Here is a 24,930-nt window from a genome sequence, read left to right as displayed (position 1 = left end):
CTTGAGATGAAGAGATTATCCTGGATTATTCAGATGGGCCCAGTGTAAATGACAAGGGTCCTTGTAAGAAGGAGACAAGAGGGTCAGGTCAAAGAAGAAGGAGATGTGATGACAAAAGCAGAGGTTGGAGTGATCCCGTTGCAAAGAAAGAACCGCAAGCCAAGGGATGCAGGTGGTTTCGAGAGGCAATGGATTCTCCCTTAAGCCTCTAGAAGGAGCCTTCTGCCCCCAGAAAGAACATATTTGTATTGCTTTAAGCCACTCAGTGTGTGGTGATTGGTTACGGCAGCCACGGGAAATTAATACAAGGGGCGTGTGTAAGGACTTCTGCTGGGCAATCTACCAAGCCGTCCTGCTCCGGGCTGTGCATGCTTATTCACCCAATCTCAGAAAAGCCGGCTGAGCAGAAAGACCAAGCCTTAGATCAATCAGACATCTCCTGAGCTCCAGTCCCGGCTCCGCCCCTTACTTTCCGTGTGCTTCTGGGAAGGTGCCTTCGCCTCCCTGAGCCGTACATGTCTCATAAGTAAAGCAGGGCTTGTCTATATTTCAGATCGAAGAGAACTGCATCTCCGTTGGAGCAGCAATAAACCATCCAGATAGAGTAAAGGCACTAGTAGGCTGTGGTGGGATTTAAATGAGATCCTGCGTGTCAGGTGTCTATGCTGTGTGTGTTATACAGTAGTTGCTCAGCTGAGGTCAGTTCTCTTCCCCTCGGCTGGACCTTACACAGGAGGGGTTGTGCATGATCCCAGGGGGAGCTGTCCAAAATTCGGGTGCAGGAAGCTGTATCACCGATACCTTCTTGCCTTGATTGGGAGAGCATCAGAACTCCTTAGCAAGGGTTATAAAATGCCTTGTTATCCTGATGGCTCTATTGAGACATAATTTACACACCATCATGTTCACCCAATTTAAGTGTACCCATCAATGGACTTTAGTATATTTGCAGAGTTGTACAACCGTCACCACAGTCAAATTTTTGAACATTTCCAACATCCTAAAAAGAAGACAGGTGCCATCACTCCTAATTCTCACCCTAGCCCCTATGCAACCATGAATCAATGTTCTACCTCTATGGATCTGCCTTTTCTGGCCACTTCCTATAACCACACAATGCACGGGCTGTTTTCCTGGCGCGTATTTGCTTCTCCAGGCTCACACCTTACCTGACTCCCATCCCCCAACCTGCTACGACAGCACAACAGAATTATTTTCCGTTCTCTGAGTTTTCACAGTTTACACTTCCCTGCCTCTAGCCCTATCAATACACACGCCCCTCTGCCTGGAACAACCTCCATGCATCCTTCAAGGGCTCAAGGGAGACGCTGTGCTTTTCGGGAAGTCTTTGACAGGTGCAAACACTCCGTGCTTTCTTAGCTCCCTATTCTACAGCTCATCATGCTACATTATAACTGCCTGTTTGTCTGCATTCCCTGCGAGCCTTGAAAAAGTAGGACCTGTAATCTATCTTATTCATCACTGTATTCTTAGGATCTTGCGTGGTACTTGGTACTGTAGATATTTATCAATAGGATGGATTAAAAACATCTCCAATTTGAACAAGTTCACCCTTCTTGTTCGCTAAATTCAGGGAAGCTAAACTAAGGCTGATATATCAGACCTTATCTGATCCATTTGTCACCTACATATTACTAATGGATATTTGGGGGTGTGTGTACGTAAATGTGTTCTATATCAAGAAATATATAGTACTATATAGCATTTAATTTTCCTACACTAATTTCTGGACAAAACACGGCTGAATGACTTCCGTGGCAGTATTCTACTTAATCTGGGGAATATTTCCACCTAGGGTAGGTCAGAAAGGCTCTTTCATTCCTAAATCTCTACTGAGTAAGGTTTTAACCTTTGTGCAGAAGGGATCTACTGAACTACAAAAAACCCACAAAAAAGTACAGTTAATTTTAAACCAACATTTTCTAACACAACCAAATAAGTAAATCCTAATTTAAAAAAGTCCTTCATTTCTATGGTCTTCTCATTGCTTCTTGTACTTCAGGGAGCATAACTTTGCTGTTTTATCCACAGGTTCAAGCATAGCACTGCCCAACAGAAATATGATGTGACCCACAAATGTAATTTAAAGTATTCTAGTAGCTGTATTTAAAAAATATAAAGAAATGGGTGAAATTAATTTTTAAAAAATATTTTTTAAAGATTTTATTTATTTATTTGAGAGAGAGAGAGAGACAGCCAGCGAGAGAGGGAACACAAGCAGGGAAAGTAGGAGAGGAAGAAGCAGGCTCCTAGTGGAGGAGCCTGATGTGGGGCTCAAACCCAGAATGCTGGGATCACGCCCTGAGCTGAAGGCAGATGCCCAACCACTGCGCTACCCAGGCGCCCCTAAAAAATATTTTCTTTAACCCAAGGCGTATGTGTGTGTATGTGTGTGTATGTATAATATCAACGGTATTATTCAACGTGTAAACAATATAAAAATTATAAACGAGATGTTCTCCATTCTTTCTCTTTCTGCTAAGTCTTCAAAATTCAGTGTGTATTTAGCACATTGCAATTTGGAATAGGCGCATTTCAGGTGCCCATTGGCCACATGTGGTTGGTGGGCGCCATATTGGACAGGGCAGCCATAGAACATCCATCCCTGGAACTAACTCTTATCCCAACAGAAAGCACAAGAGAAGATTACTGGTTGGGCTGGAGCTCTCAATGCACATGTAAATCATCTCAGGGACATTTAAATGAAGTTGCCATCCCTATGTCCCACGTCTAGAGATCTTAATCGATCTGTGACAAATCCTGGAATCGGTATTTTGAAACCGGTCTGCTCCCAGGTTATTCAAATAAGAACTACCAGAAGAACTGGCCTAGGTTACTTATCTTTGTCTTATTATTGGCGTTCTTTATCAAATTTGGCACCATTTCTGTCTGGATAATTTGTTAGGTTTTTAAATTCCTATCTACTTGGGCTACATTTGGTGCTCCTGACTTCCCCAATGGACCTAACCTTTAGGCTCTGAGGATGACTTTCTAATTCTTAGTGCAATTCTTACCACTTTTCTTGCCTTAATTCTTGGTGTTGTTTCTGCCTGGTGTCTGCGCATCCTCTGTTATTATTTGTGTTCTTTTTAATTTTTATGGCAATTTTCTGTTCTCTTGGTTTGGCCCACTTCCTTACTGAAAACCTATCTACCTTAAGACATCTGATCAATCACCAAAAGCTGAAAACAACCACTAGCTATTAGAATTACAGGGCCTATCCCGGTGATTGCCAAGGATGGGAAATTAGGCAGTGTTCCTTCAGGTGGATTCCAAATGTGGTCCTCCCTTGCTTCAAGAAGAAATTTCACTATATAAGCAAACAGACACCCATGAGCTTACTGGCCATCACTACAAAATTCTACATCAGCTTCTTTTCTTTCTCAAAAAGGAGAAACTGGGTTTACCTGGAAGGGCCTCTGAAGGGAAGTGGGTTTTATTGGTCAGAGCTGCCAGTATTAAAGGGAACTGAAATTCAAATTGTACATTTTCAAATCATGACTTTTCAAGAATGTACAAGTTTAAAACTCCCCTCCTCACTCCTCCTCCTTAACCCCTACCTCCAAAACTCTAGTCTGAGTGTAAGAGGAAACTCTAGTCTGAGTGGTGAGAGGCCCCATGACTCCAGAGATGAATATAGAGGGACCTGAAGTCCAAGGGGGACCATCAGCCCCCAGGGCATGCAGGGTGGTTCTACACTCTTTCCAGCCCCTTCACCCCATACAGGTACCTTCAGTAATCTGAGTGCCAGAGCCATGACTTTTCGCTTGCCCCAGGCTTCTAGGTGGTCTGTTGTAATTGTAGCTGAATGGGCCTGGCAGCTGAGGTCGTCAGAGTGGGACGGGATTAGGTTGGGCAGTAAGTTTCTACCTGGAGCAGTAGGGGGATCTTATAAGCCATATGGTGGCCACACCCAAGACTGCGAGAAAGCCTGAAGGCTAAGGATTGACAAGAAGGCAGATAAAAGCAGATGTGTAAAGAGACCCAGAGAGGCATTTCAGGTGTTCCAGTGTTGGGTGAAGACAAAATCAGAGAAGAAACAAGCAAAATGGTTCCAAACGCATTTCCTCCAGCGCTGGCTGCTTTGGGCTGCTCCTCCTGGTATGCACAAGGATTAAATTAACTCCAAATATACAGGCAGCACCCAATACTGTACTGCCCTGAAGAACAAGAAATGGCTCTTCATGACTGTCCCGGCCATGTCTGTTGTATTACCGATCATTCTACTGATCACCGCTACACCGTTCCAATTCCCGGAGATATAGTTAAGAAGGCACTTTTATAGTGAGGAGGGTTTGGGTCAGTTTAGATTCATGCCTACGAACTACCCATAGCATAAAATGGGAAATATTTATATGGCATCCAAAGTTTCAGTTTTTACAGGCTGTTGTAATACTACTAGCAAAAAAAAATGGGGGGTGGGTGGGGGGAGTAGGATAAAAAGGGCTTTTTGGTGGATCAAATTTAACTTCAAAAATATGCTGTTCATTTAAGTCTCCTTCGGGATTTAACATTTAAATAACTGGATACAGTTATTAGAGTCTGTATTCCTCTGCCAGAATAAATAGGAATATATTCTTTTCTATCTTGCCATAGTTTTATTATCAGAAATTAGGAGCGAGCTGAAGAAGCAACTGCAACCGTTGGCTAATTATTGTGAGAAAGAGAAGTTCCGCTTCAGCTCGACTGAAAGTGAAATAATTACATTAGGCAGGTATTCTCCAATATTTAGGTGCGCGATATTTAATTACCCCAACCTCAGATAGCACATTCAGCTAGTAACTCACCCAACAAGGTCCACCGGGGTGCAGTCATAAGCAGAATCAGATGTTCCACAGAAGTAATATTACATGTATTTTATGCCAGAGACAAGTGGATTGTAACATCTGCTCTTCACATTTTTCAGGCAATTTTTTAATCTTGATTTTTTTTTTTTTTTTTAGTGCAGGATTCTGAGTTCTCAACTAGGTGTCTAAGTACTTGAGCATATCAAGCATTTTTTAGTTGAGTGTCAATGTTGGTTGTACCCACAGTTATATCTGTAGCTCTCTTGGAAGAGTAAACAAGGGGAACCTCTGCAGGAGTGAGAATACGTGACGGGTCACTAAGTTTTCATAGCCGAATGTCAACTCGGTAGTCAACACATCTGGAATCTAAAGCATTTGCCTCTTTCCTTTATCAGCAACCTAGAAATAGGCACTTAAGACACTTGTTAGAGAAGTCGAGTGTGAATTCATTGCAATGGAATATTCACCAAAGACTCAGGCAACGCATCTGATTCGGAGAGAGGCAGCCCAGGACCGCGACCACTACTTTTCCAGGTCAGAGCTCCTCTGGGTGGGATGTACGTTACGATCACCTGGGGTGTTTTAAAAATACCCACCTCCATGTCCCACCCAGAATATTGGATTTAGAATCTTTTCAAGGTTTCCCAGGGCCATGAACCACTATTCTAGAACCTCACTTCTCCAAGTGCGGTTCATGATCCAGCAGCGTTAGCGTCACCTGGGAGTCTACTAGAAATGCACTACCTTAAGCCCCACTCCATCCATATCTGTTGAACCGAAATCTGCCTATTGGCAAGATTCCCAGGTGATTCTAATACATTTGGAAGTTTACCAACCACTCTTTTAAAATAGAAGGTTCTATAAGCTCTTTGTATTGTCAGATATCAAAAAGCAGCATTCCCACGGAACTCTCTGGTGAAATACCCTCACTGAGCTCCAGTTTCACGGTTTGCCTGAGGATCGTACGGCCCATGAGGGTCAATCATACGGCTCTCATCAAGGACATTTTCCTATTACATAGCCAATATTCCTTACACAAGAATCCATGCAATAAAAGTCTTCTAACATTTTAATGACAGAGAAAGTTCCTGTCACCCGATGAATGTAGTTGCTAACTTTTATATAATTTTAAAGTCTACAGTCTAATTCATGAAGGTCTCTAAAGATGATAAGCGTTTTATATACATCGGCTTGGCGGTACTATTTTATCACCTAGATCTCTGTGGAGGCCATATTTACACAATCGTTCCAAGAATTACATAAACTACTTCATTTCTTTGGCCATGAATAATGGTCCACAGGAATTTCGAGACGGCATCCTTGCGAAATCACTGAAACATATCCCCAACTAACCATTAGTGGATACACCTGGAATGGTTCTTATACCTGCCACTCAACTGCAGGCTAGTGGTAAGAACTGGGAAGATTGTAGAATACTGGTTTTCCAGGTGGGGTCCTGACACCAGCGGATAGGTGCACCTGGAGGGCTTGTTAGACATACAAGTCCTCAGGTCACACCCAGGCCTATTGAATAGGAAACTCGAGGCATGGGGCCTCCATGATTCTGGTGTACATGGAGTTGGAGAAACACTGGACACAGATGTGAGTTGGGCTCAGAGAATTTTCATTTCCAACAATTTCCCAGGTGAAGCTGGTGGGGGAACTTACTTTAAAACCCCTCAATGAAGAACAATGAGAGAGAAAGCGACATAAACATTACTTGGTGTAGAAACAATTTTAGAAGGCTTCAATTCTGACCATTTGAGCTCATTTAATGAAAAAAACCTCAAAAATAGAAAAAAAATGATTTTTTCTATTCCTGAAGTCAATGGCTCCTCCGAAGCTACTGTTTTCTAAACTCAATGATGAAATTCTACCTTAGGTTTTTAAGGGCTACAATACTAGTAAGATTTCAGTAGAGAAGTTATCTCCTGAATTTTCACTTAGCAAATGGAATGTAGAGAAAGGGTGTGAAAATCCAAGAATGGGAACGAGTTTGAGCGGAAATCACAGAAGCCAGTGGTCCCCTACCCTTGGGTTGTTTTCCCTGAGGGATTTCTGTCATTCTAGTGAGTGGAGACAGACACACAGCACAGATTCCCCCAAAGGCATTATAAGGTTGGCTCTGCCAGATTTGGAAATCTCAGTTTCCAGGGCTCTGCCCCCACAACCAAATCCAGAACCTCTGCCCAGGCATCTGTTAGCTCTTGGAAAAACAGTGCTTCCTGTTTTCAAGACAATGTTTTAAAACGGCTCATAAAAGGTTTCTTGGACATAACTAGTCCTTGCAAAGCAGTATTTTGATGATTAAACTATAAATGAATCAGAAACACATGGAGTGAATTTCCCTCGGGCTTGGCAAAACACACTTTGGACTTGATTCCGTCCAGAATATTTGAAAGATGGTTTCGGGGGTTTGTTGAATCAAACCAACATGGCTTCACTTTTCCCAGTTCCTTTTTACGCTGTAGCAGTTTCAGAAGAGGACAAAGATTCCTCTGGCTTTGCCTTAGCCTTTGTCCCTACCTTACCAGATCTCTCTACAAATGCAGACTTGATTCACCTAGGAGTTACTTGCAGCTGAATGAGGACACGGCAGAATTGTAACTCTCTCCTTTGACTTCAGAATAGTTCAAGAGGTTTCTTTTTAATTTATAAAGGAACGGTTTCATACTTGGGTTATTTCAAAGAATAGACAGTCCCTTGTAGGTGAACTCTTTTCTGCTTGCCTGCAGAGATTCAAGCTAACTATTCTTGCAACCACCGGCATTTGAACTCTGTGGGCAGAGGTGTTTTGATGAAATGCCACAGCTCTGGAGAGCCCCTTCTGTGGTTAGAAAGAATGCTCACCTTCTGGACATCTTGGAGGCACTTTGCAGAAAGAAGGAGGGAGCCCAAGATTCTGATGGGAATTTTTTCCCCTATTATATATTGCTAATATGTTTCTGAATATAATAAACAGTTCTGGCACTTTTTAGATGAGACCCCCCTCTGTATTTGGAAACTATTCCTTCCTCGGGCACAGTACTACTGGGAATCCTGCGGAAATAACGCTTGATACCCAAGTGTCGGGGGAATATTTAATTTCTTAATATCTCCAGGACATAGACAAATAAGTCTCAGGGATATGGATTTGGGAAACTTAGAGACTTCATATCTTTTAAAAAGTTCAAAGATAATTGATATCTGAGATGAAACGCAAAACAGGGACTGTGTCTTTTTATGTCAGGTTATCCAAATCTAACACACAAATAGCATAATCATGTTTTCCTCTATTAATGAGCACAGCTGCCAATAAACCATAAGTCTATTAATGTGAAATGCAGAGTGATTAGGAGAATAATTGTTGCTAAGTAACATGTATTACATTCTTAGAAAACTTGAAATCTTCAAACTTTTTTATGAAACAGCACAAACTAATACAACGTAACATGTTTAATTCCTGCAACTGTTAATTTTTTTTTTTTTTTTTTTTTTTGGGAGCAAGAGAGAGAGCACACATTGAGGGTGGGGAGGGGCAGAGGGACAGGGAGAGAGAGAATCTTTTATTTTTTTTAAGATTTTATTTGTTTATTTGTCAGAGAGAGAGCGAGCACAAGCAGGGGGAGAAGCAGGCTCCCTGCTGAGCAAGGAGCCTGATGTGGGAGTTGATCCCAGGACCCCAGGATCATGACCCAAACCGAAGGCAGACACTTAACCGACTGAGCCACTCAGGTGTCCCAGAGAGAGAATTAAGAGCAGGTTCCACGTCCAGCACAGAGCCCGATGTGGGGCTCAAGCTCACGACCCTGAGATCAGGACCTGAGCCAAAATCAAGAGTCAGATGCTTAACTGAGCCACCCAGGCATCCCAGCTATTAAATAATTTTAGTTATCCCTTTGTAACATCAAGAAAGAAAAGAGGAAGAAAGAGAAAAACCTTAAAGCTAAGAGAGAAAACAACATTCCTGTGGGACAAAAGAATTTGAACAAAAACACAAAGGTAGGAAAACATGTGGTAAAAAGAGAAAATATTGGAAAAAATACAATTAAAAACAAGAAACTAGAGAACAAGATAGGGTATCACTAACATTAAGGCGTCTCTTCCTCCAAGATCTCAAACTGTAACAGTTCTCTCTGTTATTACAACCTCCAGGGTCACTCAGTCTGGGTTTGAACTTCCTGTTTTTTGTATAAGCAAGGTGCCCATAAACAAGTTACTTTATTTCTTTGAGCCTCACTCTCCTCATCTGTAAAATGGGCATCATAGTCACTGTCTCGGGGCTGTTGTAGATTCAATGAGATTGCTCGGGTAGAGCCTCTCAACAGCACCTGGAATGTATGAGCACTCAGAAGATAACAACTGGCATTCCTGTTCTCAAACGCCAGGCCTTAAGCCCTGCTGAAGCTGCTGCTTACCCTTCCTGCAACCTTCCGCCCAACAGTCTGCCACCTTCTCCTGACTTCAGAGTCCTCCTGGAGCCCTACTCCTCTTTGCCTTCCATGTGCAGTCAGTGGCCAAGTCCTGTTGATTATACTTCCTAAACCTCTTGCAGTTTACCTCCTTTCCTCCATTCTTCATTTTCATCCCTGTCACCTGATCCAGACCCTTATGTCATTACAAATATATGTCATTACACGATGACATGCCAGTCTGGCAGACTGGGTTTACGCCTGCTGTTTGGCTTCAGGCAAGGTCCTTATCTCTCCTAGCCTTAGCTTACTCCTCTGTGGAAAGGACAGTACCATAGCATTCTCGATATTCAAGTAGCCCTCTTCAATAAAGTCACTGTGAACACTGAATTAGTGAACACAGAACCATTGCTCCTCAGGGAAATATAAGCTAAGGTTCCCATGAGCCTCTGGTCACAATGTTTCCACCGACTGATCAATTTGTACCTTGTCTTATGTGTGTTTCTCTTTAAAGACATCTTATTTAGTATATATTATTGATTCATTAACCTTGAAGTTGGCCAACAGCACTCTAACTCATTCCTGAACGAAGCTTATCCAACACACATATTTTCTCCGTAAGTATTCCATGGCCTTCTTGTACTCAGGAACACAAGAGAACACTTCAGCACTACACTTGGGGAACATTTTAAACAGCAAAGTCACCAACAAAGACCCCCCCCCCCAAATGTGGAAAACATTAGACTAAATAGACCATGAAAACAACACTTGTTTACGTCTGAGAGCTGAAACAAAATGGCAGAACATCACCTTCTTCGATTTCAGTTGGGAATGTATGTGCAGCGCAAATTTTTTTGCTTCTCTGCGCATGTCCATGAACAACTGTGAAAGCATCATGAGTATTGATTTTGGGGCTACAAATAACTTTTAGCGAATAAGTGAATTTGCAAATACAGAACCCATGAATAACGAGGATCAAGTCTATTTGCACCTATCTCCCAGCTCTGCTGGGCACGTTAAAAGTGATCATCTAAAGGAAACGCTCAACAACTACAAGGCACTCAGCAAGTGAGAACAAGTTGTTGTCATTATCACTATTATTAACCGCTGTTTGGTTCTCCACTCCTGCAGTAACATTGTAACCGATGGTCACACTCACCATCTCTCCCCATTCACCCCACCCTATGCATACTTTTAAGCTCCCAACATGTCCTGTCCTTCTCTGCTTGATAGTCAAGTTCTTCCCAATGTGTGTACAGCTGGCTGCTTTCTTTCCACCTGCTCCTCCCACAAAACTGGCCTGCTCACTGTGTCATGAACGATTTTGCTTCATGCTCACTCCCCGCTCCCCCTCCACACTGAAATACACCTATTCATCCCGGAGACATTTGTTAAAAACATTCCTAAAGCCCTCTCTAGCTGGAATTAATATCTCCTGTTTTTCAACTTCAATAACCGTTTTTTTTCTGTTCTCATGAAGCTGTCATTTTCTGTATCTCCACAAAACTTTTATGTACATGTTTTTTTCTCTAGATACGGTAGATCTGATTCATCTTTTCTTCCCCGCAAAACTCTTTGCACAACACTTTGTTCTTAGTTCAGTAGACAGTAAGTGCTTACTGATTAAATACAATAACAATAACAATAATTTAAAAAACCCACCAAGGTAGTGATTTTTTTTTTTTTTTGCTTTATCAAAAACAAAAAAAAAACCAAAAAAAACCCAAACCCACATTTTTACTTGGAAAGTTCTATATGGGAACGAACCAACTTAAATAAGAGTTCCTAATTTATGTTCCTAATTTATCTGAAAGCCAAAGAGAACCAGTATTAGTTTTTCTTGGAGTCTGATGGCTTGTTCCTGAGTGTGTGTTCTTAAACATTTTCAGGCTCCAGGTCCTTTTTCGGGCAAGTCATGAACCTTCAAATCAGTGCTAAGCAATCCAGGCTCTGACATATTCTAAATTGCATCACAGTTTCAACATTCTCTTTCTAATAACCCAGACAAGAGCACCTGACACTTGGAGAGAACATTGCATCCAAACAGCTTGAAGTTTGGGCAAACTAATTTAGCTAACACATTCCTGCCCCTGCCTTTGAAATGGATCCTGGTAGAAGGGGAAAACTCTCCCCTAAGAATGGAGTGTGTTCTTTGTGCTGAGACAGCAAGAGGAGCTGGCTCAGAAGGTATGTTCATGATGCTTGGGGAACCAGTTCTTTCCCCTTGGGCATGGAGGCATAGCCTTTTTTTTTTTTTTTAACGATTATATTTATTTATTTGACAGAGAAAGAGAAGAAAGAGAGAGGGCACAAGCAGGCCAGGCCGAGCAGCAAGCAGAGGGAGAAGCAGGCTCCCTGCTGAGCTGGGAGCCCAATGTGGGGCTCAAACCCAGGACCCTGGGACCATCGCCTGAGTCGAAGGCAGACACCTAACCGGCTGAGCCACCTAGGCGCCCGTGAGGCATATCTTGTTTTTAATGCAAAGGGACAGGACAGAGTGTTTTACAAGTTACTAAGTTACTTCTTTCTTCCTTCTAATATAAATTTTCACTACCACCAGTTGTTTTAAAAAGAAAATCAAGGTATGCCTTGCTTGCACGGTCTCCTCATGCTTCCTGTTTGGATCTGGCTGGGATGTGTCCTGCCAGAGTGTGCAAATGGTCTCCTAAAGGTGCAGCTGTGAGTGGTCAGGGGCCACAGAAAGGCAGTGAGCGTGCTCATTCTTATCTACAAACACCTGCGAACCACCTGCTTCCCCTTTCGAGCCTTTTCAAGCTGTGAATGGAGAATAGGCATTAGTTCCTCAGTGCTTCTCACATTTGTGGGGACCCCTAGGCCATGAGCTGGATCCCGTATCTCTTTCTCTGAAATCAAAGATCTGACATTCAAGAAGAAAATGATGTGCGAGTATCACTTACAAAACACCTTCCTCTCTACTCACAAGTTCTGTTTCAGGATTGAATAAATGTATGTGTGTGTGTGCGTGTGTGTGCGTGCATATACATGCACACGTGTGTGTATTTCAGGCAACCGTGTCACTGAATATCACTGTTCACACTGCTGTGAACCGACGGAAGAAATGGGGAATAGCGTGCATGATTACACTGAACATGGCAGGACCCCAGATGGTAGGATTCATCTTCGACTTCCTTCAAGAGACAGAATATTAAAAGGAAGTGGGAAATGAGCCAGTGAAATGCCACAATCCTTTTGACTTCAAAGGAACATCTAATTCCAAACAATGTGAAATCCATCCTCCAAGAACAGCTGTCACGGCGGAGATGCAACCATGCCTGGGACTAGTCAGCTAGTTCTTTGACAGAACACCTGGGAGGAAGGCAGAAAACAAGCTCCTCCCTTCTCCTCTTAGCAGAAATACACCAGCAAGTCAAGCTCCTCTTGACTCTTGGGCCAGATCTGCCAGACTACTTTCCGTGATGTCTCTCCATGGCGATCTGGAGATTTCATTGTGCCTTTATGGAGATACCATTTTCCTTTAGGGACCTGATAAATTTCTAAAACAAGAACATACCTTTTAATGAGCTTTCTTAAGCCTTTGGCTCAGGTCATGATCTCAGGGTCCTGGGATCAAGCCCCACATTGGGCTCTCTGCTCAGTGGGGAGTCTGCTTCTCCCTTTCACTCTCCTTCTGTGTTCTCTCTCTTTCTCTTAATAAATAAAAATCTATTAAAAAAAGACAAAGAAGAGGAAGAGACCCCAGGGATGTGCATACACAGAGGATAAGCACACACACACGTGAGGACATAGAGAGAAGGCAGCCATCTTCAAGCCAAGGAGAGAGGGCTCAGGAGAAACCAACTCTGCCAACGCCATGATCTTGGACTTCCAGCCTCCAGAGCTATCAGAAAATAAGTTTCTGCTGTTTAGGCCACTTAGTCTAAGGTATTGTGTCATGGCCGCCCCAGCAAACTAACACAGTAGTTATTGGTTATCTATCAGCTAAGAGTATCCAAAGTGATTTTCTTCTGTATTACTAAAAAGAAAATCCTGTGGGTTTTTTTTTTAAAGATTTATTTATTATTTTAGAGAATGCAAGAGTACACATGCATGCAGGGAAGAGGCAGAGGAAGAGGGAGAATCTTAAGCTGACTCCCCACTGAGTGTGGAGCCTGACTCAGGGGCTCTATCTCACAACCCTGAGATCATGACCTGAGTTGAAATCAGGAGTCGGATGCTTAACCAACTGAGCCCCCCAGGCGCCCCGAAAATCCTATTTTTTAGTAATACACACATTCCTTCTTTTTTGGTCAATTTTTCAAAATCCTAAATAGTTTTTAAAACCTATGGACAGGCCTAGCTAACGTTCACGTTTTCAACAGTGTTGAGGGAATACTCTAAGGTTCTCATCAATCTTCCCAGTTTTGACACAGTCTCTCATTTGTGTCTCTCAGTAACACCTGGAGTGGGGTAGGGATTATTGTTACCATTTTATCAGTGAGGAATGATGGACTCAGGCTACAGGGCTCTATCTGTGGTTTCTCCCACATTCTGCTCCTTTTTCTTTTTCCTGAGCTTTATCATATTTCCAACTTTGGGTGTTTTTACATTTCAAAATTTGTTTCTTTATTTTTGAATCCTGTGTCTTACTTATCTGTGATTCTACTGGGTTTTGTTTCTGTCTCTCTTCATTTTAGACTTTTGTGCTGTCTTTGGTGCATTTCTTAAAAGAAGACACTCTTACACCATTCTTCACTCTACCATTGTGTGTGTCTCGGGGGTGTGTGTGTGATTTTTATTAGTTTTTTTGAGAAGACCAGGCTATTCCTGGACTATCTTTTATGAAATCCCTCTCTCAGCACCATCCTGTAACTGTGAATGCTGAGTTCTACAGGGAGCAAAAAACCCACGGAATGCAAAACTGGCCTTTTGACATCTGTATCCTTTAGATTCATTATATGGCTATTGTTGGACTTGATAACATACAATTGGGAGTTTGCTTGATGGGAGGCATTAAATCCCCACGTTAGGAGACTGCAAGAGAAAAATAGAAGCAGAGCCCATAAGGGGCTACACAAGGGTAGCAGATTTTGTGCTGTCCCCATTGGAGGCCTGGAGTCCTGGTCATAATCACCCATCTGCATGAGCTGGCCACATGGGTAGACACCTGTAGGGCATCTGAGGCCAGCAACTCAGGAGAAAAAAACCCAGCAGAGCCACCACTAATAGCAGGCTGAAGCAGGGAAACTGAGTCTGCCGCACCAAACTCCATCGACAGGAAGGTGTTTGAGGCTCTCTAGAGACAACAGCTTCTTGGCTTTGTTGCCCCCACTTCCACCCCTCCGCCCCTGGTGTGGTCCCCACGGAGACCATCAGGAGCAGTGTGATCTAGGGGGTAGGGCACAGCAAATCTAGAGACAAGTACCCCCCTCCCTGCCACTAAGGTCCTATGTGGCTTAAACCAGTTCAATAGACTCTTCTATGCAAAACATGGGGTGATGATGCCTCATCACTCAGAGGAAGAGATACGCTAATAACTTCATTCCAGAACATTTTGAGGATCCCGAACATTGTTCTAAAGTTGCACAACATTATTCCTTAAGCTCTGGGATATTAAAAGGAAAAAATGGCCCCATTTTTCAACTATTTTGTGGTCACTAAATAGCACAAATCATAACAATAATAACAGCAGGTACTGTTTATTAGGTGTTACTTATGCCAGTATTGTATTATGTGCTATTTCACTTATATATCATTTTATTCACTTCCCAGACAACCGATGATGACGATTCAATTTTACAGATGAAGAAACAGGCTGAGAAAGGTCAAGAAGGCTGCCCAACCTCACTGACTGAATAGATGGGAGAACAGGAAGGCAAACCCAAGTCAGCCTGAACACAAAAGACCTATACTTTTAAACAAAGTATCCACATTTCTGCAAGGACTGGATTTTCAAAAGCCTTCCTATCTCGCATCTTCTGACCAGCTGTCCCATGAACTATTGAACCGTCCCAGACATGTACCCCCAAATTTGGTACCTTCGTATCCAAACTGCATTTCCCAGACTGTGCCTCACCCTGAAAGTAACAAAAACAACTCCTTTGTAAAACCGCGAGTCCTGTTTCTTGGGGTGGGAGATGTGGGCACCATGATTTAGGCAGATTACCAAACCTGAGTGAACTGGAGTGCAAGGTAATGCACTCAAAAGTAAATCGAGTCAGAGCATCACGTGGTCTTCAGTGATCTGAAAGGCCCTGATGGATCTTGTGGTGTCCAGAGGTCAATCCTTACCTACCTCAGTCCTCATGATATTATTGAAGCACAGAAATGCAGGTTTTCCACCAGTTTCAAATGCTGGAAATCTGGATTAAAAGGAACTCACTGTGCTGACATGAATTCTGGAAGCAGTGCTTTCTCGGGGGGCTGCCATGGCCTGCGGGGGGTAGGGGGGGCTCCATGAGCTGTTCTCTTGTGAATATTTATAATAGTATACTATCTGTATTCCAAACATGGGCTTAATTAGAAACCTCACTATGTTATGCATTTTCTCTCTGTTGTCATCATCGAGTCCTGCTCATTGAGCATGGGAAGAGGTGAGGGTGATAGGGCGAAAGTAGAGAGATGACTCTAGAAAATTCATGATCAACAAGATCCTTTCTGTTCCACATGGGGTCCACGGGCTCAAGGATTTAAGAACCCCGATTCGAGATCATTTTTATTGTGAAATCCAAACATCCTCTCACAGCGATCACTATACACTCTAAAGAGTTGTTTATATTAGACACAGTCGGCTCATATAATTTGCTGAAAACTGGAAGTAAGGTGGGGAAGGGGTGAAGGGTAGCAAAAAACTTGAATATCCCTTCTTAGACCTACTCTTTCATAGCGCGTTTTCTTTTTGGCTCTAACATCACCATGTTTTGTTTAGAGCACCTCAGTGTGGCCAAAAAAGAATAGCAATTAGAAAGGAACTCTTGGAAACTCAAGCCTTGCTTATTTCCCGAGGTCTCTAGAAGTCAGTGAGAAAAAATTCATTTAGCTTTCTTGTTTATGCCCAGTGAGCTGTTATCAGTTGCCATATTGATTTTTATCATCATGCCTAAAACCTCAAAATGCCACAGCCCACGATGGGAATCTCACCAAACCTGTATTTATCCTTCTATTTCCCGATCATCTTTCTCTTTCGTCATCCACAACTTCTCCCTGAGCCTGTCTCCCCGCGCCCCCCCCCCAATAACCACTGCTGACCTGATTTTTCCTTTCCTGTCTCTTTAAGTCAGAAACTTCCTGAGGTTCCCAAGTGCTGCCTGCCTGCCTGCCTCAGCCTGAGTCCAGGGCAAGCCTCCACTGCAGTGAGATTTGCAAGTGAATCCCGATCTGAAAAACATCGCTAGCCAGTTTCCCATCAATGTCCTCTGACTTCAGGCATCCGCATCCCGTACGTACATCAGTGGGTTCCAAGACATCCTATGAACCGGGTCCGGAGATTGAAAAACCAAATCAGTCCATACTGGCAGCTCCAAAAGGCGAAAATTCCCGAAACCCAACCACACATAAAACTAATATAAAATCCAACTAACAAATACATGAAAAGCAATCAAATTATTTAAAACTCAAACGCCTACCTTACAGATTTCCCAAGACTCCTTGCTCACGCAAGTATCCTCCCCTCTGGGTCTGTTTTCTGGCTTTCTAATAGCTGTGCTTTCTTAGACTGAGAGAGTCTCAAGTGTCGAGCTCTGAAATACACATGCTCCACACACCCAAGCAGCCCTTCGGTGCCAGGCAGCCCCTTCGCCTTCCTTCCCGGCCCCGGGCCAGCCCGTGCCAAGTCCCTGACTGCTGACCAACTCCTCCATAGGGTGGAATGGGGGAGGGAAGGAAGCCCACAGGAGTTGGGGATGATTCCACTCACCAAGGACTGGCTGGCCACCCATCCAGGCGGGAAGGATCCACCTTTCCCCCTTTGCTAACCTTAAAACCCCTCCGCAGATAGCTTCTCTGGCCTCATTCAGATCCCAGAACAAGTTGGCGGATTCCTCCTGCCACTCCCTGCTCGCACACAGACCCCTTCGAGGTGGCAGCCCCCGGGGGCAGGCGGGACACGGATGCCTCTTACCTTCACAAAGTCCCAGTTCTTAAAAGCCTGGCTGGAGTCTCCAAGGAGTCATGCGTTTTCCTTGACATTGGAGGCAACCAATTCCAGAAGCAGGGAACATTTCGAAATGAAACAGAAAGTAACCCGGTGATCCAACCAGACCCCCGACCTACACTTGGCCCTCAGCAGCAGTCTCTGCGAGGGCGTCTCCGGACCCAGCCAAACCCGCCCAGCTGTTTCAGCTTGGAGAGAATTCAGAGAAAACTGCAGCTTGGAAGTCTGGAACTCATGGCCTGGGCTTTTTATTTTATTTTATTGTTTTATTTTTGAAGTATTTGTTGAGCTTTTTAACATGCAGTTTGTCTCCTTCTGCAGGGAATTACTCAGTGAGACTGTCACCTGACTCATAGCAGCTCCATTATATAATCCAAACTGTGCCTTTTGAGTTCTGATCAGAAAACCACACTCCGCTCCTGTCCCCCTACCTGCCTCCCCCCCTCCCCCTGGAGTGAAGGGGGAGACAGAGAGGGAGCTTTTGCAAACACCACTGACAAGTAACCTTTTCTGAAATTTCGGTGGGGGGCGGGGCATGCTACAGTTTTTGAAGTGCATTTTTATTTCCTTTTGGTTTGATTCTTCTTGGGTAGAGGACCTCCTAAATGCCAGTGCTGAGGTAGCAGAGATTTCTGAACATGTAACATCTCCAGATGTAACTGTAGCACTTTCCTTGATTTTCCTTTAGGGTGGCTGTAGATGTGATACATTGTTGAATGTGTTTTCAGATGATAGAGTGCAGAGATTTATCGCACCTGTGTAAACTGAGCTCTGAAACCTGGAGTGTTTACTACTTTTGCCACATATCTAAGTTCCCTGAAATGCCAAAGGGGTAAATTGGGTTGAGGGGCTCTTTAGCCAATCCCCCTTCCCCCACCTGACCTTGATCATCATAAACCCTCCCCCAGCCTCCTCGAACAAGCATAACAACCAAATGAAAGCCACAAGCTTGTTATGCAAATACCTCTTAAGGGCCAATTCCCCCAGCCACCACTTTCCACCAAATTGAAATCCTTAAGGCCAATCTCTGGATATTTGGAACAGCACTGTCTTGGGTGAAAGTGGTTAGAATCATCTCAGTCTATCCCAACTTCCCTCTCTTAGCATCCCTGTCATCTCTGAGATATTTATTGAGGGGCAAATATGTTAAAACATAGAACTGTCCCGTGAATGAGAGGCTCTTTGGGAAACTCCGATGGCATAAATGAGTATAACACTTAAAGCATCATGAAACAGGATGATCAACATAAAAAACTCAGACCTGTATGCACTGTCCATATCAAAGCCAGGCTGACCTGTATGTGGAGGGGGCCCTGGGCTCCCAGTCTTCTCCCAGCCAGTGGAGCCTTGTTGCTGAATGTGTTAAGTACCTAAAAAGGACTGTTAAAGTCCATGGGAACAAATATTAACATTGATCACCCTTTTTTGGTTTGTCCCAGTCTGACCTCTCTTCTTCCTTCTGCACCCCCACCCACATCCACGGAAGGAAAGTATCTTGCCCTTTCTGCCTGCCTCCAGCTTTGGACAGAATATTGGATACCATTACTATATTAAACTGTGGGCCGGGATCATTGTTATCCTTATACAGATGCAAGGAAGCCAGTGACACAGGCAGGAATTACAAGTCAGTTTTCCTACTCTCAGCGCTCAGTTTTGCAAAGACCCAGACATTCATGAAGAAAATATAAATGTGTAAACCTGAATGACAGATTGATGTCTGTTTATTTCACACTCCTCTACGTATAGTAAATATAGTATGTTGCCACAGTTGCTATGGTAACTACTTCTGCCTTAATGAAAATAAGGACACATAGTAAGATAATAGAAAACATCAGGTGGTGAGACCCTCCCCAGTAATGGGAAGAAAAGCAATAATATAAAATATACCCCTGGTCCGTATATAGTCATTAAATATTGATGCCACAAAAATTGAATTTCCTAGACCAGCACCATTCAATAGAAATATAATGTAAGCCACATACATAATTTAAAATTTTCTATTTTTTGCATTAAAAAATAGTGAAATTAATTTTGGTAATATATTTTATTTAATCCAATATATCCAAAATATTATTTTAACAGGTAATCAATATAAAATTATTCACAAATTATTTTGTATTCTTTTCTTCATACTAAATCTCTGAAACCTGATATGAATTCTATGTATTGTATACCTACAACACATCTCAATTAGGAGTAGCCATGTTTCAGGTGCTCAATAGCCACGTGTGGCCACACCCGGCCACATTGGATGGTCCCACCTCAGACTGTATTTTGTCATATGGGGCTTGGAATTTGAGTATGCATTTGTCTATCCCTACTTGAAACTTTTAGAAAAATAAATTGCATTTATTTGGTTCTAGCCTTATGGCATAAATCAAGTAGTGTTCTCTTGGGCGGAGCAAGAAAATATCAAATAAGCCTGGAATTGAAATAGTATTGGGGCGCCTGGGCGGCTCAGTGGGTTAAGCGTCTGCCCTTGGCTCTGGTCATGATCCTGGGGTCCTGGGATTGAGTCCCGCCTCGGGCTCCTGCTCAGCTGGGAGACCGCTTCTCCCTCTCCCTCTGCCCTTCCCTCACCTTATGCTCTCTCTCCCCTCTCCTGCTCGCAGCGAGCGAGAGAGAGCACATGCAGGTGGAGGGGTTAGAGGGACAGAGAGAAGCAGATTGCTCACTAAGCAGAGAGCTGGCCTCAGGGCTGGATCCCAGGACCCCAGGATCATGACCTGAGCTGAAGGTAGTCGCTTAACCAACTGAGCCACCCAGGTGCTCCATAAAAAAATTTTTTAATGTAAAAAAAAAAAAAAAAGAAATGGTATTAAAGACTCAGCTTCTTTCATGTCACCAGAAGATAGAGAAGATTAAAAAATAAATCTTGGGTTTATAAAAAATTCCTTCATTGGGTTGCCCCAATCACAATGTTGCCCCCTAACCCAAGTTAGGGACCTCAGAATCATGTTTGATTGCACTGTCTACATCTCCCTCTGCTCCTTGGAGCCCCTCCCACAGACCACTAAGTCCATAGAGTCTACCTGTCACCTCTTCTCCAATTCCAGGATCTCTGCTATATCCTAGAAGATCCCGATAGCCTCTGCCTGGGCTCCCTGCCTCCACTCTCTACCCATCCAGGTTCAGTTTCTATCCTGCCTTCAGTGTGAGATGCGGTGAAAGCAGACATTTCATCATGTAGCTTCTCAGCTGAAAAAAAAAATTTTTTTTAAATGATTTTACTTATTTATTTGTCGGACAGAGAGACAGAGTACAAGCAGGGGGAGCCACAGGCAGAGGGAAAGGCAGCCTCCCTGCTGAGCAGGGAACTGGATGTAGGACTCGATTCCAGGACCCTGGGATTGTGACCTGAGCCAAAGGCAGATGCTTAACCGACTGAACTACTCAGGCATCCCTCCGCTTTAACGGCAACTTGCTGCCTTCCCAAAAAAACCCATACTCCTTGCGGTGATACACTAGGTAATCATAAACTGGCCTTCAGGGAACTTTCCAGCCCATCTCCTGGCTACACTTTCTTTGATTTTACCCTGATCTACATTCTTGACTGTGCCATGATTTCCAGGACAACTTGTCTTTGTCTAGTCTGTTTCCTCTGCCAGAAATGTCCTATCTTAAAATGCCTACCCCTTAAACAGCAAAATCCTTTGAGCCTAGCTCCAGGATTTACTGTTGGTTTTCTTAATCTTGTAGTCCAAATTAACAGCCCCCTCAACTGTGTTATCACTCTACTTTTATAAAGAGATTTGTACAACATTTATCACATTCTGTTGTAATTATATGACATGTTAGATGAATATGTCCTCGAGGAGAGGAACAACATACTATTTACTTTGAATTCACTTTGGGACATAGTAGGATCTCAATAAATGCCAGAGGAATTCTAATCCCCCTCCCATTCCATTTCCCCCTTCTTGCTGTTGAACCACTTGGTACATCATCACCATCACCATCACCATCATTACATAGCAGCCAATATGTATCAGCACTACTAGGTACCAGGCACTGTGCTAAGCATTTTACACCCATTTCATTTAATGTCAACCACAAATCTGCAACTTCTCAATGTTTAATAGCTGTGGCATCTTGAATACCATTTCCATCTTTCAACAAGTGTTGTAAGGTATCCGTTTCTTTTTCAAATTTTTATTTAAATTCTAGTTAACATGCAGTGTAATATTAGTTTCAGGTGTATAATTTAGTCATTTCATCATTTACATACAACACCTGGTGCTCATTGCAAGTGCCCTCCTTAATTCCCATCACCTATTTACCCATCCCCCCACCCGGCTCCCCTCCAGCAACCCTCAGTTTGTTCTCTACAGTTAAGAGTCTATTTCATGGTTTGCCTCTCTCTTTTCTTCCCTCCCTTATGTTCATTTGTTTTGTTTCTTAAATTCCAGATATGAGTGAAATCATATGATATTTGTCTTTCTCCGACTGATTTATTTCACTTAGCATAATACTGTCTGGCTCCATCCATGTCCTTGCAAATGGCAAGATTTCATTCTTTCTGATGGCTGAGTAATATTCCATTATGTATGTGTATATTTTATATTTTATTTTATATATATATAAATTATATATATACTATAACAATAATATATATTATATATAATAATAAATATATATTTCAATCACATCTTTCTTATCCATTCATGAGTTGATGGACATTTGGGTTCTTTCCATAATTTGGCTATTGTGGATAATGCTTATGTAAACATTGGGGGGCGTGTATCATTTTAAGGTCATTCTTATAAACACCATTTATGAGAAGCTGATGTGCAGTTATGTGCAGTTCTGACTCCAAAGAATGCAGGATTGCACACTTGCTAGTAACTTATTCATTAACAGGCTGATGCATGTGTCTTGTTTTATAGTTTATTGCCTCCATCTATTAAATGTTTCTAATTCTTAATGTATTGGGAAAGCAGGAAGCCTAACTTAATAGTATTTTGTACTGAGTAAGAATATGGTGGCTTTGAGGAAGGGCTGAGGAACCCTGCCACAGGGACATCACAGGATGTGACATTTAGTTTTGTCGCTCAGAATCACTTTTGGCTTTGTTCCTGGCTCTCTACTCATTTCCACATAATTCAATTTGGCGGGGCTTTAAAAAGTGGAAGAACTTCTGTGATGGTGAGGATACAGAACGCAAGAACTCTCATTCATTGCCGGTGGGAGTGTAAAACAGCACAGCCATTTTGGAGGACAGTTTGGTGGTTTCTTACAAAATAAACTCTTGACATGGAATCCAGCAATCCAGCAATTGCACCCACTGGTATTTACCCAAATGGATTGAAAGCTTTTGTCCACACAAAAACCTGCTCATGGCTGTTCATAGCAGGTTTATTCAAAATTGCCAGAACTTGAAAGCAACCAAGATGTCCTTCAGGAAGTGCATGGATAGATAAACTTGGTACATCCAGACAACAGAAAATTATTTAGCCCTAAAAAGAAATGAGCTATAAATGGGGTGCCTGGGTGGCTTAGTTGGTTAAGCATCCGACTTTCGATTTCGGCTCAGGTCATGATCTCAGGGTTCTGGGATCGAGCCCCTCACTGGGCTCTGCTCAGCATGGGGTCTGCTTCTGCTCCTCCCCGCCCCCCCCACTTGTACTCTCTCTCAAATAAATAAACAAACAAATAGATGAAATCTTCAAAAGCAAACAGACAAAAAAGAAATGAGCTATGAAACCACGGAAAGACATGGAAGAAACTTAAGCGTCTATTACTAAGTAAAAGTAGCCAATCGGAAAAGGCTCTGTACTGTAGGATTCCAACTATATGACATTTTGGAAAAGGTAAAACCATGGTGATGGTAAAAAGATTAGTGGTTGTCAAGGGCTAGGGAGGGTATGTGTGTGCACGCGTGCATGTGTGTGTGTGGCAGGAATGAGTACATGGAGCACAGAGAGATTTTTAGGGCAGTGAAACTCTCTGTATGATACTATGATGGTGGGTACATGTCATCATACATTTGTTCAAACCCATAGAATGTATAACACCAAGAGTCAACCCTATGTAAACTACAGCCTTGCGGTGATAATGATGTGTCAATGTAGTTATTGTAGTAACACATCAGTGGTGATTCATCAGCTTAAACAAATGTAACACTCTGGGGCCAGATGCTGATAATGGGGGAGGCTGTGCTGTGTGTGGGCGGGGTAGGGGCTATATGGGAACTTTCTGTCCTTTCTGTTCAATTTTGCTGTGAACTCAAAACTGCTCTAAAAATAAAGTCTAATTGGGGGTGCCTGGGTGGCTCAATTGGTTAAGCGGCTGCCTTTGGCTCAGGGCATGATCCCAGGGTCCTGGGATGGAGCCTCGCTCAGTGGGGAGCCTCCTTCTCCCTCTCTGTCCCTCCCTCCTGCTCATGCTCTCTCTCTCTCAAATAAATAAAATCTCTAAAAATTAATTAATTAAATAAAAATAAGGTCTAATTAAGAAAGAAAAATGGAGGGGCCAGGGAATGGCTTGCTCATGGGTGCCCAGGGATGGTGCGCACTTGGTTCTGTTTTCCCACTACTTTGTCAGTTGCTTAAGTTTATTAATTTTTTTTAGTTTTGTTTCCACAACACCACTAAATAAATGGCAGTGCATGTACTAAGGGATTAATAAATTCTCGTTTAAATGAAATGAAGAGAAAATACACTTCTGCTTCAAATAATAAATACATACTTCTACCCACATAAACAACCTAATAGCCTTAGTGTCAACAGAAAGCTATTACTGATGCACTTTCTGGAGATCTGGAGCCTGGGACAGCCTCAGACTTGGAGGAGGGCTGTGCTAGGAGGGCTGGCCCGGGGCTGGAAGAGTAAGTGAGTCTTGGGAAAATTTCACTTGCTCTTGGACTCCATCTATATGCCCCCAGGGGTCAGCCCTTGCCACCACCTGCTGGATTTACAGTACACCGCAGGGAGCAGGGTTGCCTCCACAGGGTAAGGTCCTGCGAGCCTCATCTAGAGCCTTTCTCATCTAGAAAAAGCAGATAAGGATATTGTGGGTTATTGTGCGTGCTACAGGAGATGATGTCTATGATCGACTAAGGTCTGTGTCAATTAATGGAAAAGTTTATTCTTAATGCTTTTAAAGATTTATTTATTTATTTGAGAGAGAGCACGTGAGTGGGAGGAGGAGCAGAGGGAGAGAGAATCTCAAGCAGACTCCCCGCTGAGCTTGACCCTGAGATTATGACCTGAGCTGAAATCAAGAGTCGGGTGCTCAACTGACTGCATCACCCAGGTGCCCCTTATTCTTAATATTAACTATAATCAGATATCACGTGAGAGTAACAAAACACTGGAGATGGCATGGGGGTGCTTGCAAGAAGGCAGTGCCCAAGTGAACGCCTCTTCTTCTACCTCACTTCCCTTCTTTCTATCCAACTTGGGGTCGGCACACATTCAGATGGTGAGCGGATTGACTTCCCCAACGTCTGTGTCCTTCCTTCCTTCTTTCTTTCCTTTTCCATCCCTCCCTTCTCTATTTTCCTTCTTCCTCCCTCACTCTTCTCCTTTTCTCTCTTTCCATTGATTTTTAAAATTTTTTTAAAAAAATCTTTAAAAATTTTTAAAAGATTTTTTTAAAAAAAATTTATTTGAGAGAGAGA

General features: G+C 42.9%; 1 protein-coding gene across 2 annotated transcripts in view; it reads right to left on the bottom strand.

Annotated features, from left to right (window-relative positions):
- The window catches only part of PHACTR1 (phosphatase and actin regulator 1), a 289,593-nt gene extending 272,184 nt beyond the window's left edge, over positions 1 to 17,409 (bottom strand). The window contains exon 1 of one of the 2 annotated variants that reach the window (XM_040645055.1): positions 17,277 to 17,409. The gene's annotated coding sequence lies outside the window, so the exon portion shown is untranslated. The remainder of the gene's footprint in view (positions 1 to 17,276) is intronic. The other variant, XM_040645056.1, reaches the window with a different exon arrangement.
- Between the last annotated feature and the right edge of the window lie 7,521 nt (positions 17,410 to 24,930).

Source organism: Ursus maritimus, unplaced genomic scaffold (genome assembly GCF_017311325.1).
Source record: "Ursus maritimus isolate PB19 unplaced genomic scaffold, ASM1731132v1 scaffold_30, whole genome shotgun sequence".
Taxonomy (NCBI): domain Eukaryota; kingdom Metazoa; phylum Chordata; class Mammalia; order Carnivora; family Ursidae; genus Ursus; species Ursus maritimus.
This window is presented reverse-complemented; position numbering and strand designations above follow the sequence as displayed.